This window comes from Tiliqua scincoides, chromosome 3, assembly GCF_035046505.1.
Source record: "Tiliqua scincoides isolate rTilSci1 chromosome 3, rTilSci1.hap2, whole genome shotgun sequence".
NCBI classification, from domain to species: domain Eukaryota; kingdom Metazoa; phylum Chordata; class Lepidosauria; order Squamata; family Scincidae; genus Tiliqua; species Tiliqua scincoides.
Window position 1 is genome coordinate 96935305 of NC_089823.1, and position 17483 is coordinate 96952787.

Genomic DNA, 17483 nt, shown 5'->3' on the forward strand with positions numbered 1-17483 from the left:
CAACTCGCTTCACAAGCCCAAAGGAGCTTAAACATGATATCCTTGAATAGCAGTCCCCTGTCACACTACACACTTCTTTTGAAATAGAGGAGAGTTTCAGAAGAGTTTGTGATATAGCAAAGAGGTCAGCTATTCAAAGAGGAGTCAAAAATTCCTCCAAGCACACACTCAAATCCTTGGATAAGCCTAAAGCAATTCTTTGAATCCTGGCCAACATCGGTAATTCAACCAATGGGCAAAACAAACATATGCTTTCTATTGAACAGCTTTGGGCTGTGTTCACACAAATATACGCATTGGTGTTGGCAACCTTCAGTCTCGAAAGACTATGGTATCACGCTCTGAATGGTGGTCCTGGAACAGCGTCTAGTGGGGCTGAAAAGGCCAATTCAGGAGTGACAATCCCTTCCACACTGGGAGCAAGTGCAGTCTGTCCCTGGTCTGTCTCCCTGGCTATGGGCCTTCCTTCTTTGCCTCTTTGCTTCAGTCTGTTGGCCAAGTGTCTCTTCAAACTGGGAAAGGCCATGCTGCACAGCCTGCCTCCAAGCGGGCTGCCCAGAGGCCAGGGTTTCCCACTTGTTGAGGTCCACACCTAAGGCCTTCAGATCCCTCTTGCAGAAGTCCTTGTATCACAGCTGTGGTCTACCTGTAGGGTGCTTTCCTTGCACGAGTTCTCCATAGAGGAGATCCTTTGGGATCCAGCCATTATCCATTCTCACGACATGACCAAGCCAATGCAGGCGTCTCTGTTTCAGCAGTGCATACATGCTAGGGATTCCAACTCGTTCCAGGACTGTGTTGTTTGGAACTTTGTCCTGCCAGGTAATGCCAAGGATGCGTCAGAGGCAGCACATGTGGAAAGCGTTCAGTTTCCTCTCCTGTTGTGAGCAAAGAGTCCATGACTCGCTGCAGTACAGAAGTGTACTCAAGATGCAAGCTCTGTAGACCTGGGTCTGGGTATGTTCCGTCAGCTTCTTGTTGAACCAGACTCTCTTTGTGAGTCCAGAAAACGTGGTAGCTGCTTTACTGATGCATTTGTTTAAGGGATGTCCAGAAGGGTGTGCCTTACTTCCATAGTCTTCAACACACATTATAAAGAGCAGGAATGCACAGACCTATTTCCTCCATTAGAAGGATCCATCCATTAGAAGGATGTATTCAATGGCTTGTATCCTAGGTTCCTCTTCCATAAGCTTTGTGAACTTTCAGTTGAAAAGCAGTATATAAATACTGTTAATAATAATAATAATAAACAGAAGGCACTCTCATTCACACAAGGGGGCAATGCTTTATGACCTCCTCTCAATTCTGCAGCCCTCTGCTAGTATACCATTTTCCACTCCTTCACACTCTTCTGCACAATTTCCCCTTGTGAGTCCAGGGAGCAGGAGGAGGAAGAAGAAGAAGAATGGCAGAACCGACTGGTACACCACTGAGTAAGCCAGTGTAGCACCAGGAACATAGACCTATCAGACTTGTATATCAGTAGAATTTTACATTGGCCAGGTCATCAAAAGTGCATTCCTGTCATAATTCTCTATGACAAGGTAGACTTCTGTATGTTGCACTGACCATGGTAATCATATACCTGTCAGCATTAGGTACAGGTAGCATTTTCTGAAAACTTGCACTGAGCGTCTTAAATACGTCTGTCAGATTTGTATACTGGCAGAATTGTCTGATGACCAGGATCGACGAAAGAAACCAGTTTGAGTTAATGCACATGATGGAAGAAAATGAAATATTGGGGGGGGGGGGGTCGTATCCACAGATCCCATATCTGGGGATTCACTTACCGTAGGATCACGTCCATGGGGCCCCCCTCACAGGGGCCCTCCCAGCGCCACCCCCTCGCCTCTGGAGAGTCCTCTGAGACCAGCAGAGGCCGTGGACATCTGTCCTAATGCCTTTTAAAGCTTTAAGGTCACTTCCAGTTTTATGAAAAAACCATAAGTCATGCTTTTTGCCTTCTTGGGACATCTGCTGATGAATGTCCACGGCCTCTGCTGGGCTCAGAGAACTCTGGAGGGTGGGTGGGCATTCGGTGGTATCCGTGGTTTCAGTTAACCAGGAAGGGAGTCTGGAATGGAATCCCTCTGGGTCATGCTTGTATATGAAATAAATAAGTGATCTCTCTGTTACGTCTGTATGCATGCACCTATTGTTTGTGTGTTCAAATATTTGATTGAATAGTGTGAGCACAGAATTTTCTGAAAATTGAGACTTTTTGTCAAACTTAGCATCTCAAACCTGGCCGGATCTATACAGGTGACATTTTTGCCTAATTGGAACTTGTTTGCCACTCTGAACATTGTAAACGTAAGTACTTGTCAGTTTTGTATACGGCTAGACTTGTCTGATAACAAGACTTTTTTGCTACACTCAGCATTACAACTACAAGTGATCACAGAACATAGGCCAAGGTCACAACAACTACAGTTGATTCTCACTTGTGAGTCATATTCTACACATCATGTTTTAACTCCAACCAGAGTTGGAGGCTGACAAAGACCAAAGTGATTTTACACGCTACACATGGACTCTGCATTATTCCTTATGCTGGAGTTAATTGGTGTGGGTTTTGGAGAAATACCAACACCTAAAACCCTTTACTTGGCGCTTGGGAAATTGAACAATTATGTCAACAAAGCAACCATTCTTAGAAGTGATGATGTGGGCTTTCTGGAAAATTATGAATGAGAAAAATCTCTGGGGGGAAAAATTTCTACAAGTTACAAATATTGGCATCCTTCAGTCTCGGAAGACCATGGTGTCACGCTCTGAATGGTGGTTCTGGAACAGTGTCCTCTCCAGTGCGCGAAGCCTGGGTAAAGTAGGTATGGAGGATAGGCTGTTACCCATGCAGCAAATCCCCCCTCTCCACGTCGCTGAAATGGTCCAATGGAAAGGCAGAGGCCAATACGGTTGGTTCCAGTGGCGTTGCAGGAGTTGCCAGAATGGGACTGTGTTCAGCCATGAACTGCCTCAGGGACTCCGGCTCCTGATTTTGCCTCAAGGTTGACTCCTGAAGCCTTTTCCATAACTGGATGTAGCCACAAGGCAGTGGAGGTTTGGGATCAGAGTTTTCCTTCTCTCAGATGAGCTGCCTTCCCAGGCTGACGAGTCCCATCTACCCGGTGGCTGTTTAGTCGCCTCTTACGACAAGTACAGCCAAACTGAGGGCCTATTCTTATCCCCCAGCCCTCAGGGGTAAGTTACAAATAGATACAATCCTATTTGGCATGCTTTTCTTATATATTCAGTAAACAAAATCTTAAAAATGCATCGTATTAACTTTAGGTGCTTTAATTATAAAAGTGTTTAATATTTATGTGATGAGAGTTGTATAACAAATGTAACAAGCATTCCAGCCACTGATTAGGATTGTGCCATTAGTGTGCGTGTTGTGCAGGTGAGAATAAAGTGCATCTGCTTTCAGACTGAAAGCGGAAGTGCCCAAGAAGCATTTCAGAGGCTGAAAGCGGAAGTGCACAAGAAGCATTTCAGAGGCTGAAAGAGGAAGTGCACAAGAAGCATTTCAGAGGCTGAAAGCGGAAGTGCACAAGAAGCATTTCAGAGGCTGAAAGCGGAAGTGCACAAGAAGCATCTGTAGAAGAACAGCCTAAAATAACATCTTTCAGGGAGATGTCACCAAAAGTCACACTTGCTTGGCATAAGGGAACAGCTGGGATGACAAGATATCTGGAGTTAGGATTCTTCCATTGAACTAAGCTGGCTATTTGACTTGTGTGCACGTACATGAGTATGACTAGGGAAGCTGTATGATTGTTGATTCTCAGTTTAATGTAGATTACTGATGGGCATGGCCTGATGAATTAATTCCAATCATATCAATCAGTTGTAACTGCTGCACGTCATTTTATAAATCTGATAAATTAAGTTTTGATTGGCGTTTTGATGTAGTTTCTGCACTCCTCCTCTAAATATACGCCCTCTAGAGCAGTGACTTGGTCACCCACTGGGTTAAATGGTCAATTTGTAACAATACTTGATTAGGAAGGAATTCAATAATGTAATTTAAAAACTATATTTATTGGCATTTGGCATACTTGTAAAAGTTTAAAGACTTCAGAAAATTAGGACATTAAGATCAGAAAATCCTTTGGTTTAAAAGGACAGTTAAGAAGCTTGTGAATTCATTCATACACCAAAAAAAATATCATATGAATTTTAAGGTGCCCATTTTAACTTCTGTGCCATGCAAGCAATGAAGATGTTCTGCAGTTTCACATGTTGTACTCATAACTTAGCATCCATGGACCCATGCTTGTCATCAGGGCTTTTCCAGTCATGAGGTTAATTGGTCCTTTAGATCAGTGGGCAGGAGGATGCAGTGAACTGATGTGAAGTCACAGTACCCTGCGTCTGCCCACCAAGCTTCTCAGGCCTGCCAACTATCCTGTCATTTCAATCTGCTTTCCCACACTGTTGTTGCTCGCTGAGAGTGAGAGAAGGATCAGCACAGAGGCAGCCCACCTCTTTGGTCGTGGTGGTACTGGTACTCCTGTTCTGATCACTAGCTTCCATGATTGCTCAAAACAGGACTACTCTGTTCAGTGGGGCTTACTCCCAATCAAATGTGCATAGGATTGCAGCTTTGCCTACTTTTAAAATAGTGGCTATTTTGTGACAGTGAGTATAGACAGGGACAGCACAGTTCCTAAATTATGCCTTTCTCTTTCTTCCCAATAACAGGGCATTTAGAGTGGCCTACAATATTTATATTCTGTATTGGCAACCGTCAGTCTTGAAAGACTATGGTATCGCGCTCTGAAAGGTGGTTCTGGCACAGCGTCTAGTGTGGCTGAAAAGGACAATCCGGGAGTGACAATCCCTTCCACACCGGGAGCAAGTGCAGTCTGTCCCTGGTCTGTCTCCCTGGCTATGGGCCTTCCTTCTTTGCCTCTTTGCCTCAGCCTGTTGGCCAAGTGTCTCTTCAAACTGGGAAAGGCCATGCTGCACAGCCTGCTTCCAAGCAGGCTGCTCAGAGGCCAGGGTTTCCCACTTGTTGAGGTCCATTCCTAAGGCCTTCAGATCCCTCTTGCAGATGTCCTTATATTGCACCTGTGGTCTACCTGTGGTCTACCTGTGGTCTACCTAAACAAGCGCATCGGTAAAGCAGCTACCACGTTTTCCAGACTCACAAAGAGAATCTGGTCCAACAAGAAGCTGACGGAACATACCAAGATCCAGGTCTACAGAGCTTGCGTCCTGAGTACACTTCTGTACTGCAGCGAGTCATGGACTCTTCGCTCACAACAGGAGAGGAAACTGAGCACTTTCCACATGCGCTGCCTCCGACGCATCCTCGGCATCACCTGGCAGGACAAAGTTCCAAACAACACAGTCCTGGAACGTGCTGGAATCCCTAGCATGTATTCACTGCTGAAACAGAGACGCCTGCGTTGGCTTGGTCATGTCGTGAGAATGGATGATGGCCGGATCCCAAAGGATCTCCTCTATGGAGAACTTGTGCAAGGAAAGCGCCCTACAGGTAGACCACAGCTTCGATACAAGGACATCTGCAAGAGGGATCTGAAGGCCTTAGCGATGGACCTCAACAAGTGGGAAACCCTGGCCTCTGAGCGGCCCGCTTGGAGGCAGGCTGTGCAGCATGGCCTTTCCCAGTTTGAAGAGACACTTTGCCAACAGTCTGAGGCTAAGAGGCAAAGAAGGAAGGCCCATAGCCAGGGAGACAGACCAGGGACAGACTGCACTTGCTCCCGGTGTGGAAGGGATTGTCACTCCCGGATTGGCCTTTTCAGCCACACTAGACGCTGTGCCAGAACCACCTTTCAGAGCGCGATACCATAGTCTTTCGAGACTGAAGGTTGCCAATACAAAGGTCTACCTGTAGGGCACTTTCCTTGCACGAGTTTCCTTGCACGATATTTATATAGAACATTTATATCCTGCTTTTCCAAAAGCTCAAGATGGCTTTGTATTTTACAAAGGTAGAAAGGTAAAGATAAAAACCAGCAAGCATTCTAAAAGCATACATAGTAAAAAAAAAAATGTAGCAAGATTAGAAATAAAAATATCTAAAAATAGCAGAAGTGGCAGTATATACCAAAACTGAGGTGGGAAGACCAACTAAAACAAAATGGTTTTTAGCCCCTGCTGCAAGTACTCCAAGGAGAGCATGGTTCCTAATTCAACTAGGAGGGAGCCCCATAATATTGGTGCCAGTATGGAGATGGTCCTTTGTGGCCATCAACCTGGCTTCAGTCCCGGATCCCCTCAGAAGCCCACAGGGGACAAGGGGGCTTGTTTTACCTTTCCCTTCTCAGATTTTGTTCTTCCTTTGGGTGTTGATGTTCTATCCCCTAATTTAGACTTTTCTGGCATCATTAAGCAGTGTAAAATCTTTCAACCATGGGCAACAAAAGGGTACATGGCTTCAGTTGCAGCTTGGGAGCGTTAGGTATACAAATCGGTCTGGTATATCTAGAAGTCATTGGCCAGCATCAACCCTGAATACTTCTGATTTCTTCTTGCTCTTATTTCCTAATAGTGCAGGTAGCAGAATTCTCTGTGGAGTACAGAGGCACTCAGAGAAGGGGAAATGAGGTTTCTGCTTATGATATGTTCACACAGAAGAATGCAAGAATAAGAGAATTCTGTGTAAAACTGCGTCCAAAATGTTGACCTCCAGGAGGGTCACAGCCCACTCTGAGGGCTTTCTCACTGCTCCAAATAGCTCTGATTGCCAACAGGAGCCCACTTCTGGTTTTTGCATGGTGAGGCCCACAGAGGGTGCTGCGAGCCTCCCAGAGCCCACCATAACCCTCCAGGTAAGTTTTTTAAATAACCCAATCGCTGCAGCATTGTTGGGCACCCTTTTCTGGGCCACTTCCCTTAATGGGGAATGACCCTCTTCTGGTTCCCATGGTGGATCGCAACCAAGGTGACCAGATGTCATAGCCACAAAAATGGACAAGGTACCCCAAAATGTAGGACATCCAAGAAATGTAGAACATAAACAAAATACGGGTTGAGACTAATCATTCGCATGGGTTCTGTTCCAAGCTCTCATGTGGATGGCAAAAAAAAAACAAAAACCCCACTATAGCAAATCAATTTAAAAAACAAAGTTTCTTTGCTCTGGTGTTTTAAAAACAGCCTTGCTGACCTTTTGACTCTAAGATAAGAGTCATTAAGAATACAATCCATCAACCAGTCCTCCTCCAAGAGCTTAGAAAGCTTCATTCAGCCCCTCCCTTCACCAATGCAAAGCTATCACCTTCCTTTCATGAGCTCAAGGGGAAGGGAGGGGTCTGCTGGAGAGAGAAGGATTGATGGATTGTCAGCCAGCTGCCCTCTCTCTCATTAAGGAGGCTATTATTAAAGGACTGTTCAGTTTTTAAAACTGATTTTAAAGAGGTGCATTTTCCCCTTCTCCAGGGATTAGGACGTTCCTTCTCATGTGCAGTGGCCATTCCTGTTGAGTCAAATCCGTGTATAAAAAATCCATCTGTGTATAAATAGGCTGGACCTGTAAAAGCTAAAAACACTCATATATTGATTTCATGTGGTTAATCTAAACACTATATTATTAAATTTAAAACTATATTACATATAATTTATTAATTACAAGAAGGCTTTGTGTTGCTTACAGGGGCCCACTCACAGGGAAAGGGAGAACATTTAAGTTCTTTTCCAGGACATGAGGCTAAAAAAAAGATGACATGTCCTGGAAAAAGAGGTCTGGTCACCCTGGCCATGACCCACCCATTCAGGAACTACTGGTAAGGGTAACATCTGATTTGGCCCTTAAAGCTCATGCAAATATTCCACCAGTTACCTAAATCCAGCCAATGCCATGTCGAATTGTCCATTTGCATGAGCAAGATCACATCTAATACGAATGCATGTGGAAACTGGAGATGCTCTAATTCTTCATTTTTCCATTTACCCACCTTAACCAAGCCCTTTCAGCTGGAGATAACAGATTTGAACTCCAATATTCAAATGAGGCAGACTAAATAAAGCTAATTTCATTTACTTGAGAACAAGAACAGAATTCAGTACTGCAAAGCCTGAAGCCAAATGTGGCAGAAATTTAACTCTTTAGATGTGTAAATGACATGACAAACCTTAAAGATGCTACATGAAATAATGATTTATCACAGCTTGAAACCAATTTTATATCAACTATTCAATACCCTGAATTAAAAACAATTGGCATTTTCATTGACATTTAACAATAGCAGGCAGCACCATCAAAGCAATCAATGCACCAGAGGTCAGCTGTTCAGGAACAACAGAAATAAATAAAATTGTTTTTTGTCAATTCCTATTTACAGACAAATTTTGTGCTGGAAGAGAGGCATTGTAGTTTATTCAACAGATACCTTGGCATGAAATATGATCACATCAATGCTATTTTTAATTATTGATTTAATAACAATTTCATTCCTAGGTACACACCTAGAAAAACCTGGTATTTTCCTCCCTTCCTCCCCTTTGTGTTGCTTTCTGCCACCTTTTCTACACTGAAAAATTATGGAAATAAATGGATTTCCATTCTTTGCTCAGAGAGGAAATCTGCTACAAATATTTGGCCTGCTTGATCCTGCTTGCATCCTGAACTGTAAAGATCAAAATCAGAAACTGCTCTCATTGGCTGAGACAGGGCAGAGGTGGAGCCCTTTTTTCTGTATGCATTGTCTAGCAAGCAGAATCAAATCCCAAGAGCTGGCTGATGTATCTTTTACTCAGGAATGGCAGAGAAGAGGACAGAGTAAGGTTGAAAAGACGGTCATCTGGAAAGGCCCTTTAGGACAAGATACATGTTGGCAACCTTCAGTCTCGAAAGACTATGGTATTGCGCTCTGAAAGGTGGTTCTGGAAGGACAAGAATAATACTGTATAAACACCAGTAGAAAAAGGGACCTGAAAGACAATTCTTTTGATATGCTAAAGAAGTCAGCACTTCATAGAAGGAAACAGTGAAGGTTAACCCAAAATAAATGATGACATTGAGAGAGATCAAGACAGAAAGTGGGAGGGTTAGGAAGAGAAAATTGGCCAACTTAGGCTATCCTGGCACTGCACATTAGGGTGGAGGGTGGATGCAGCATTGTTGTTGGTTCCCCTTATCCTAAGCTACATTGGCTGAAAAACTCTGAATTTGAAACAGGAGGGCAAATGGCTGAGGAGAGTTAGTACTATACTATCTTCTCTTTAGCATAGCAAAAGCCTGTTTCCAAGTTGTTTTTTTTTAATGCTTTTAGTTTTGGTTTCACTATGTGGAACTACTTTAAAATAATTGCCTGGCTATGTTATTTACATATTTAATTAACTTGAATTTCCTGGCTTTTTGAAGTCTACCTGTTGTCTCTCAGCCATCATCATGCTTTGAAATAAAGACCACCTTTATTTTCTTGGAACACGAATTCAACCATACCACCACTGTGATAGGATAGCAATACTGATCCACCTTACTGGGTTTTGGTAATGACAACTGTGAAGCACTGTGAATATGCAAAAAAACAATATTTCTTTAGCATTGTCATCATCTTGTTTGCAAACCTGAGTTTGCAGAGCAGTTAGGACACCAACTAAGAGTGGAGTGGGTTTTACCAGAGACTGAAATCAAGGCAGCTGGAATGTGGCATGATCACACTTTTCTCAAATGAGTGGGAAATGATCCTGGTCGCAGATGCCAGCAGATGGAGGTAGCCTTGGATCATGGAGAGGGAGGAACAGGCTATTTTGCTCACTTCCACTGTGTCTAACACAAACTTCCTGACAGCTGCTTCAGAAGCCACACGTGACCTTCCACATTTCCTCTGACTCCATATATCCCTTGTTAAAGTGCTTGCTGGAAGGCTGCAAGTAACAGTTTGGAAGATTTCCTGCACCTTAGAAAGATCTATGGAAATCAGTGGAATGCTTTTTCACATTTCTAGCATAGAATTCAAAGTCTGTGCCTTAAGATAGAGTATGTCACTTTTGAGTGGTTGGATGTTGCAGCTTCAGTGTGTGGACCATGGGTGGTTCAACACAATGGCCTCTTAGCTCTGCTAGGCACTGCTCTCCCACTTTTTATTCAAAGTGGGTTTATAGCTCTAGTTCCACACCTCGCTCAATACAGTGGAATAGTCCCATTGTCACTCTGCAGTCACTTTTCACAAAACAAGAGTAATAGTGGATGGTGCGCATCTATCCACTATTGGAAGTGTGGAAGATGTGACTGGGGTCAACTGACTGGGGCCTTCCCCTCCCCCTTTCACACACAGACACCTATTTTAAAAAAGAAAAAAGTTTAATCTTCTTTACTGCTTTGTAGCAGCAGTCCTGACCTTCCTTCTCTCCAATGCCAGGCACACATTCTAGCAGAGCTACACAGCAGTCTTGTGGTTCAAGATCTCAATAACGTTTTCTCAGAAGGAAGCCCTATTCCGTGCCATGGAACTTGACTCTTGAAAATTGTGTTTAGGATTGCAGACTTCTCAGAAAAGTTATCATTTTAAAAACTGCTTTGATGTTTGTTTCTTGCTGCCTCCCTATGCTAGAGAAGAAAGAGGAGAGAAACTTGGGGGATAGCAGCGGATAAGCATGTCCAGCACTGGGCAAGGAGCTGGAAGGCTGGGTGCTGCCACTGCGGCACACCAAATTTCTGGGATGGTTGCCTGACCTCCTCCTTCTCACCCAGGTCCAGGCTCTCTCGTCTCTCCTGGGCACCATACCAAACTGTGGAGGCTAATAGCAGAGCTCTCACCTCTTTACATTAAGGCTTTGGCTGTCCTGTACAATTGCTCCACAATCCTCTTTCCGTTGCAGATATTTACATTATTCTCTATCTGAAGACCTTTGGCAGACTATATACCGCCTTTCTTTGGTCGTCAGATTTCTCCTCAGACTTTAATCCAAGGCGGTTTACATAGGCAGGCTGTTCTAAACCCCCGTAGGGATTTTTACAATTGAATAGCTCTAGTCTTTCATAGAACTCCTAGTTCCAGCTGGATTCCTTCCTGGTCTGGCCTCTCTCTGGCCCTCGCCTCCCACGCTCCAGTAATCTGTATCCTTATTCACCATTGCATTTTTGGAACTTGGACAAAGACAGTATCTGCCTACTATTAGCCTCAGAAGGCCAGAACTTTGTCAGATTGCCAAACACTATTTACTCCTTCCCTCAAACTATAAGAATTCACTGTCTCTGTAGTAACTACTTAGAAAGCAAGGAATGTCAGCTCTAACTAATTTTATTGTCACTCACTCTGTTCTTGTTGTTTGTGTCTTTGTTGTTGTGTACCTGCTGTTTATGTGTTGATGCCAATAAAGTTTCTATATACATGCATTGCAGATATTGCAGATTATAATAGTGTTTTCACTATTGCACTCAGTCTGAATAGCTGCAGGAATATTTCTACTACTGCTTTCTTCAGCTTTTTTCAGTCACGCAAGCTCACAACTGCTCTCTGAGGAAACATAGTCCTCACATTAGCACTGCCAGACCAGCACACTTCCCTGAGCAGTGAGAAGTTCCAGGGGCAGCACTGATTGGATTCTGGATTCCTTTAGAAGGAGAGAACACTTACGAAGTCTTTGTAGTATTTGCTTTATTTATACCTCTGCCTTTCTCATGTTACAGAAAGTCTGCCTCTTTTATTCTTTCCCATTAAGCACCCAAGAAGTTGAAGGACTTCACACGCTCACTTCAGTCTATCCCCTCAGGTCCAACTAGTGACATTTTACAAAGCTCTTATGACTCTCCCCCACCTTCTAGGGAAATCTCCCATGCAGGAAAATCACAGAGTTTGCTGGAAAGCAGTATATAATACTATTGATAATAATTAATGGCCACCCCTTTCAAATACTCCTCATGCCTGGGCCACCAATGCTTTATTTTTTTTAAAGCACTTATATGCTAACCACACAAACTTGATGCAAAAGCTCAAGGCAATTTAGATCAACAAAATAACACCTATAAAACAACAAAATCCAAAAAAATAAAAAGCAAAACAAAATAGCAACACCACAACTGGAAACACAACAGCTGGAGCCAGCAGACCAAAAAACATAGTCAGTCAGTTTCAGTGGAACAAGAATGTCTTAAAGTTCCCTACAAAGTACCAAAAAAAGGAGCATTTTCAGTCTCTGTTGGAAGTTCCACAGGCTGGACCCCACAGCAAAGAAGGCCCTGTCGCAAGTCACTGCCTATGGCATATCTAATGGTGACAGTGCTCACAACAGGGCTAAATGTGATAATGCTGCAAGATGGGAAGATTTGCATGAAAGAAGATTGTCCTTTTTCAAGTATCTAAGTCCCAAACCAAAGTCATCAGCACTTTGAATTGTGATTGGAAAAATACGAACAGTCAAAGAAGAAATAATAGGGATGTGACATGGTCACAACCCCTGGCACCAGTCAACCATCCAGTGGCTACATTCTGTCCCAGTTGCAGTTTCTAAATAATCTTCATAGACAGACCCTAGCAGAGTGTGTTACAGCAGTTTAACCACCTTAAGGCAGCAGGGGAAGAGAGGGACATGGTACTCAGCTGAATGCTTTCATCAACTTAACCTGATATTTTAGCACTTTGAATGCTCTGTTTAATGAGTTTCCATTGATTATATTGACTTTTGCTGTGCTTATACAACCTGAGGATTTAGACAGAGTTTTCTGAAGTATGAGACCATCGGCCTGCCCTCTGGAACTTTGCCTGGCGTGGCTTATTCAAGCTGCCAGGGGAGGTCTGCCTGAATGGGTAGGGAGAGTAGTCAATTCATCATTAATGGAGAGTGTACTGCCAACTGTCTCGAAGGTGGCAGTTATATGCCCCCTCCTGAAGAAACCCGCTCTTGATCCCACCATGCTGGAGAATTCCTGGTCAGTATTGAACCTTCCCTTTCTGGGCAAGGTAATCAAGCAGGTAGTAGTATGTCAGTTACAGAGAGCTTTGGATGAAGCTGAATACTCAGGCCAACACACATTTTGCTTCTTTAAACGTTACACCAATTCCTGGGTATATTTGTGGTGCTGATTCCAAAAATGGCATCCGTTTTGCCCTATCATGTCTAGTTTTGGAGAAACGGCATAGCCTCTTTAGTGAATGGTTCAAGCAGCTTCCTCATGAGGAAGCCTACACCATGGCTTCCTCATAAGGAAGCTGCTTGATCCATTCACTAATGAGGCTATACTATATCTCCAAAACTAGATGTGATAGGGCAAAACGGATGCTATTTTTGGAATCAGCACCCCAAATTCATATCAAGCCACCATAAAGTTTCAATTTATAACCCTCAAAAGACCCTCAATTTGGTAGGCCTGTGTAGGCTGCACAGGCCTGTGTAATCTGGATCCATTTCAGTCTGGCTTCAGGTCAGGCTTTGAGACAGAGAGGCCATGATGGATGAGCTGGGTTTCATCAATTTGCTGATGACACCCAAGTCTAACTCTCCTTTCCATCAAATACCAAGGGAGCGGTTGAAGCCCTGGGGTGCTGACTGGAGACATCTGAGACCTGCATGAGGATTAATAAGTTGAGGCTAAACTCAGTAATGACAGAAGTCCTCCTGATCCAGAAAACCACTACTCAGTCTTTAGATTGGTGCCACACACTGGATGGGGCTGCTTCCCCTGAAGGAGCAGGTCTGCAGCCTGTGGGTCCTGCTGGATTCACAGCTGCTCCAGGATGGCCAGGTGGTGGCTGTGGTCCAGGAAGCCTTTGTCCAGCTTCATCTGTTGTGTCAGCTGAGACCATAGCTGAATCTTGTCAGATCTGGCTATGGTGGTCCATGCCTTAGTTATATCATGCTTAAGCCACTGTAACATGATCTATGCGGGGCTGTCCCTGAAGACGGTTTGGAAATTGCAACTGGTTCAGAATGTAGTGGCTTACGTGGTTACTGGGGCTCAGCAGTTTGATTCTCTTGGGCTGCTGCTCCATCAGCTGCACTGCCTGCTGATTTGTTTCTGGGCCCAATTCAAGATGCTGGTTTTGACCTACAAAGTCCTATACAGCTGAAGGCCAGAGTACCTTCAGGATGGCCTGTCAGGTTCCCATACAGTCTGGCTAAGAGTTCCACCACCATCTGAGGTAAAGGGGATGGCAGTGAGAAACAGCCTTCTCTGTAGTGGCACCACATGTCTGGAACATGCTTCAAAGGATCTATGATCAGCTCCTTCTGTGGATCAGTTCCAATGAAGCTTAAAAACATTTCTATTTCAGCTACCTTTTGAGGATAGGGGCTTAATGTTGTGTTATATATGTGTTTTATAATTTTAGGGCAGACAGACAGATGTTGTGAGCTGCCCTGGGTGCCCTTTGGGGAGAAAGACTGAATGTAAATTAAATAAATAAATATCTTGTAATCTCATGCTATTGTGGAAAGGCAAAGGATGGTTGTTTTTTTGCCTCCCGGATAAGTTATATTTAGCAAGGATGCAAGTGTCTCAGGACTATCCTCCAAAGTAATAAATGCACGTAACCCTCACAAATAGCGGCAGCCAGAGCTACTGCTGATTTATGTTGTTAAATGTATTTCTGTATTCTTCCCTTTCTACCAGGAGTTTGGGACAATGCACAGATTCCTCCTCCCCCTCTCCCCCTTACAATTAACCTGCCAGTTCTGTGACAGCAATCAACTATCAGGTGATGGCTTCATCCCAGTGTAGCTGATAATACTTTGATGCCAGTCCCATTGATTTCAAATGAACATCCTTCCTAGTAAGTGCATTCACAGCTGCAGCCCTATGAAGCAACATGGCTTCAGTACTCCCAAATACTTTGGGCCAATTATTAAATATTAAATGTGTGTCATCAGATAACAAATGAGTGATACTGGTTTTGCATCAATAGGAGTCTGCTGTGAGCATTTGGTTCTAATTTGGGTATATTTTGTTACATTAGTTGAATCATTTAGGTGCATAGATTGCAATCCTATACACACTTACTTGGGAGTAGGTTCCATTGAATGCAACGGGGCTTACTTCCAAGCAGACATACACAGGATTGTGCTATCAGTTTTACATCATTGCAACGGATAATTAGCAGGAATGTGAAGGTCCAGTGCATCTTGACTCAAGTTGAGTCCCTACTAACTGCCCCCCTGTGACTTCTTGAAAGCGAGTCATAACAGGGGCACTTTTCAAGTCATCGTGTCACCCTTGCAAAACTCATCAGGACTCAAGTCAAGTCGCCCTGACCCCTTTACGAAGCCCACTGCGGCTCCATGGAGGAAAACAGGTCTACTGACGGGCTGTGTGCATGCTTTGGGGTTCCCTTTGAACTCTCCCCTGCCGTCCCACCCACCCCAATGTCTGGCAGCAGTGAAGAATGCATCAACCCCTTCCCTTCCCCTGTGCGATCCCATACCAGCCACAACAAAGGAAACCCCTCCTCACTTCACAGGCATGGCAGGGAGTGAAGGTGCATCCCAGCTTGGCTAGGCGGGAGGACACAGGGGCAGCGCAAGCCAAGTGAGCAAGGAAAAGCTCCCCACAGCTCCACAGAGGGAAATGGGGTTGTGCGTTCCCATTAAACATTCCCCTGCAGTCGCCCCCCATCTCACCTGTCAGGCAGCAATGCAGAACATGTCCATCCCTTCTTCAACAGAAAATGCAGCTGAAAAAACACAGGTGAACGACAAAAAAAACTCTGCCAAGACTTGGCCAAGAGTGTGGTGTGGGTGATAAAAGTCACTCCCCTGCTGTGCCCACCTCCATCCCACCTGTCAGGCAGGTGCAGAATGCCCCACTCCTTCCCTTCCCCCATGCCTCGACCCCACCCCAGCCCAGCCACTTCCTGCATGGCAGGGAGGGTGGGAGCGAGGACACATCCCAGCTCAGCAATCTATACAATGTATTATATTTGTATTTACAAGAGTGTATGGATTGGGAAAGTCTTTTTGGAAAACTAAGGATGCTGCCTGGATAGATGGACGCTATGCTGGGAGAGTGCGGTAGAGAACTTCTTTGTGTTTGTGCAAAATATGGAATGAGGATGCGAGCTGTGATGTGGCTGTTTTTCTATGCCTGTTATCCCTGTCTCCTGCTGCCCCTGCTTCTCCTTGCAAAACCTTGTCTCTATGGGGAAAAATGGCTGCTGTAGTCCCCCTCGTACCGTCCTTCTCCCAGAGATGTGTCCTTCAGCCAGTGGATGCTGTGGAGATGCGTCCTTTGGTCATTGGATGCAGTGAAGGATCAGTGGACCAACAAAAAATTAATCCTTTCACTCCACCCACCCCCCAGCCCATCTCTGAACATAGAGTACCCTGCTAGCTGCTAGTACTGGAGCTCACACATGCAAAAAATAGCTTCCCAGATGAATGGAAGATGTTTTTCATGCGAGAGGGGGCACTGCATCCCGTGTCTGTTGGTTCGTGACTTGAGTCATCAGAATGGAATGCAAGTCATAAGTCAGGGGGCCCTTGACTTGAATGTTTATCTGAATCTTCCACACGTGCAACTCACGAGTCAGCAAAAAAATGTGCATTTTCACAACTTGTGCCTGACTCAAATTCCCAACCCTGGTAATTAGACATTAAATGAAAACAAATGAAGTTCCTCCTGCCAGCATTCATTGGTACAGACTCAGCACACTCCAGATTTAGTCCTGTTTCAGTGGACTTCATCTTTTAGTACATAAAAGATAGAATGAAGTTGAAGACATCAAGTTGTTTTCTAGCTAATAAACAACTGGCAATGACCTGGCATATGGAAGTCTTTGACACAAACGCAAAAGGCAGATGTAATATCAAGGGAGAGTTTTCAGCATGGAGTGAGCCCAGCTTCCACCCAATCTCATAATAAAAGGCTGTAATACTCTGTATACTTACAAGGCATCAAGAGGATTATGCTATACACCACAAATGTGCATACCAGTGACTCAAATGCTGGTTATACTATCAGTCCTTTTTTGTTCTCCATCCATACTTCAGTCAGGTTGCCCAGTTTTTAAGAAGTGCTGCCTATAAGTTTATCCATTCATTCACTGGCTTATTAATAAAAAATGTTACTTTTCAAAAAATGAGCTAAACTGTTCTTGGAACTGGGAGAGAGGATGGCTTTGTGGATGACTCTGGGGAGGTCGGGGGAGCAAATGCCCCAGATGGCATCCCACACGGCGCTGCCGCAACCCTTCCCCATCGCCTGTTCGGACCCATTTTCAAGGTCTTCGAAGGCCTTTTAAGGGCCAGGAAGGCTGCCTGTGGCCTCCCCAGCCCCCAGAAGGCTTTCTGACACCTTCAAAATACAAAAAAGAGGAAGGGCAGGAGGAAGGCATTTTGCATTCCAGTGCCCCTGGACGGCACTGGAGCCAGGTCTACAATTACTTCTGCCTAACTATGCCCCCCTCCCCCAACTAAACCTCACCTTGTAGAGGAAAGGTACATTTGGACCAAACTCAGTGAGGAAAATTCACCGTTCTAAAATATGTCTTCCTCCACGCTAAAAATATTAGTACCCTCTTCCCATTGAAAATAGGTGTAGAGCCTCTCATATTTATTGTGGA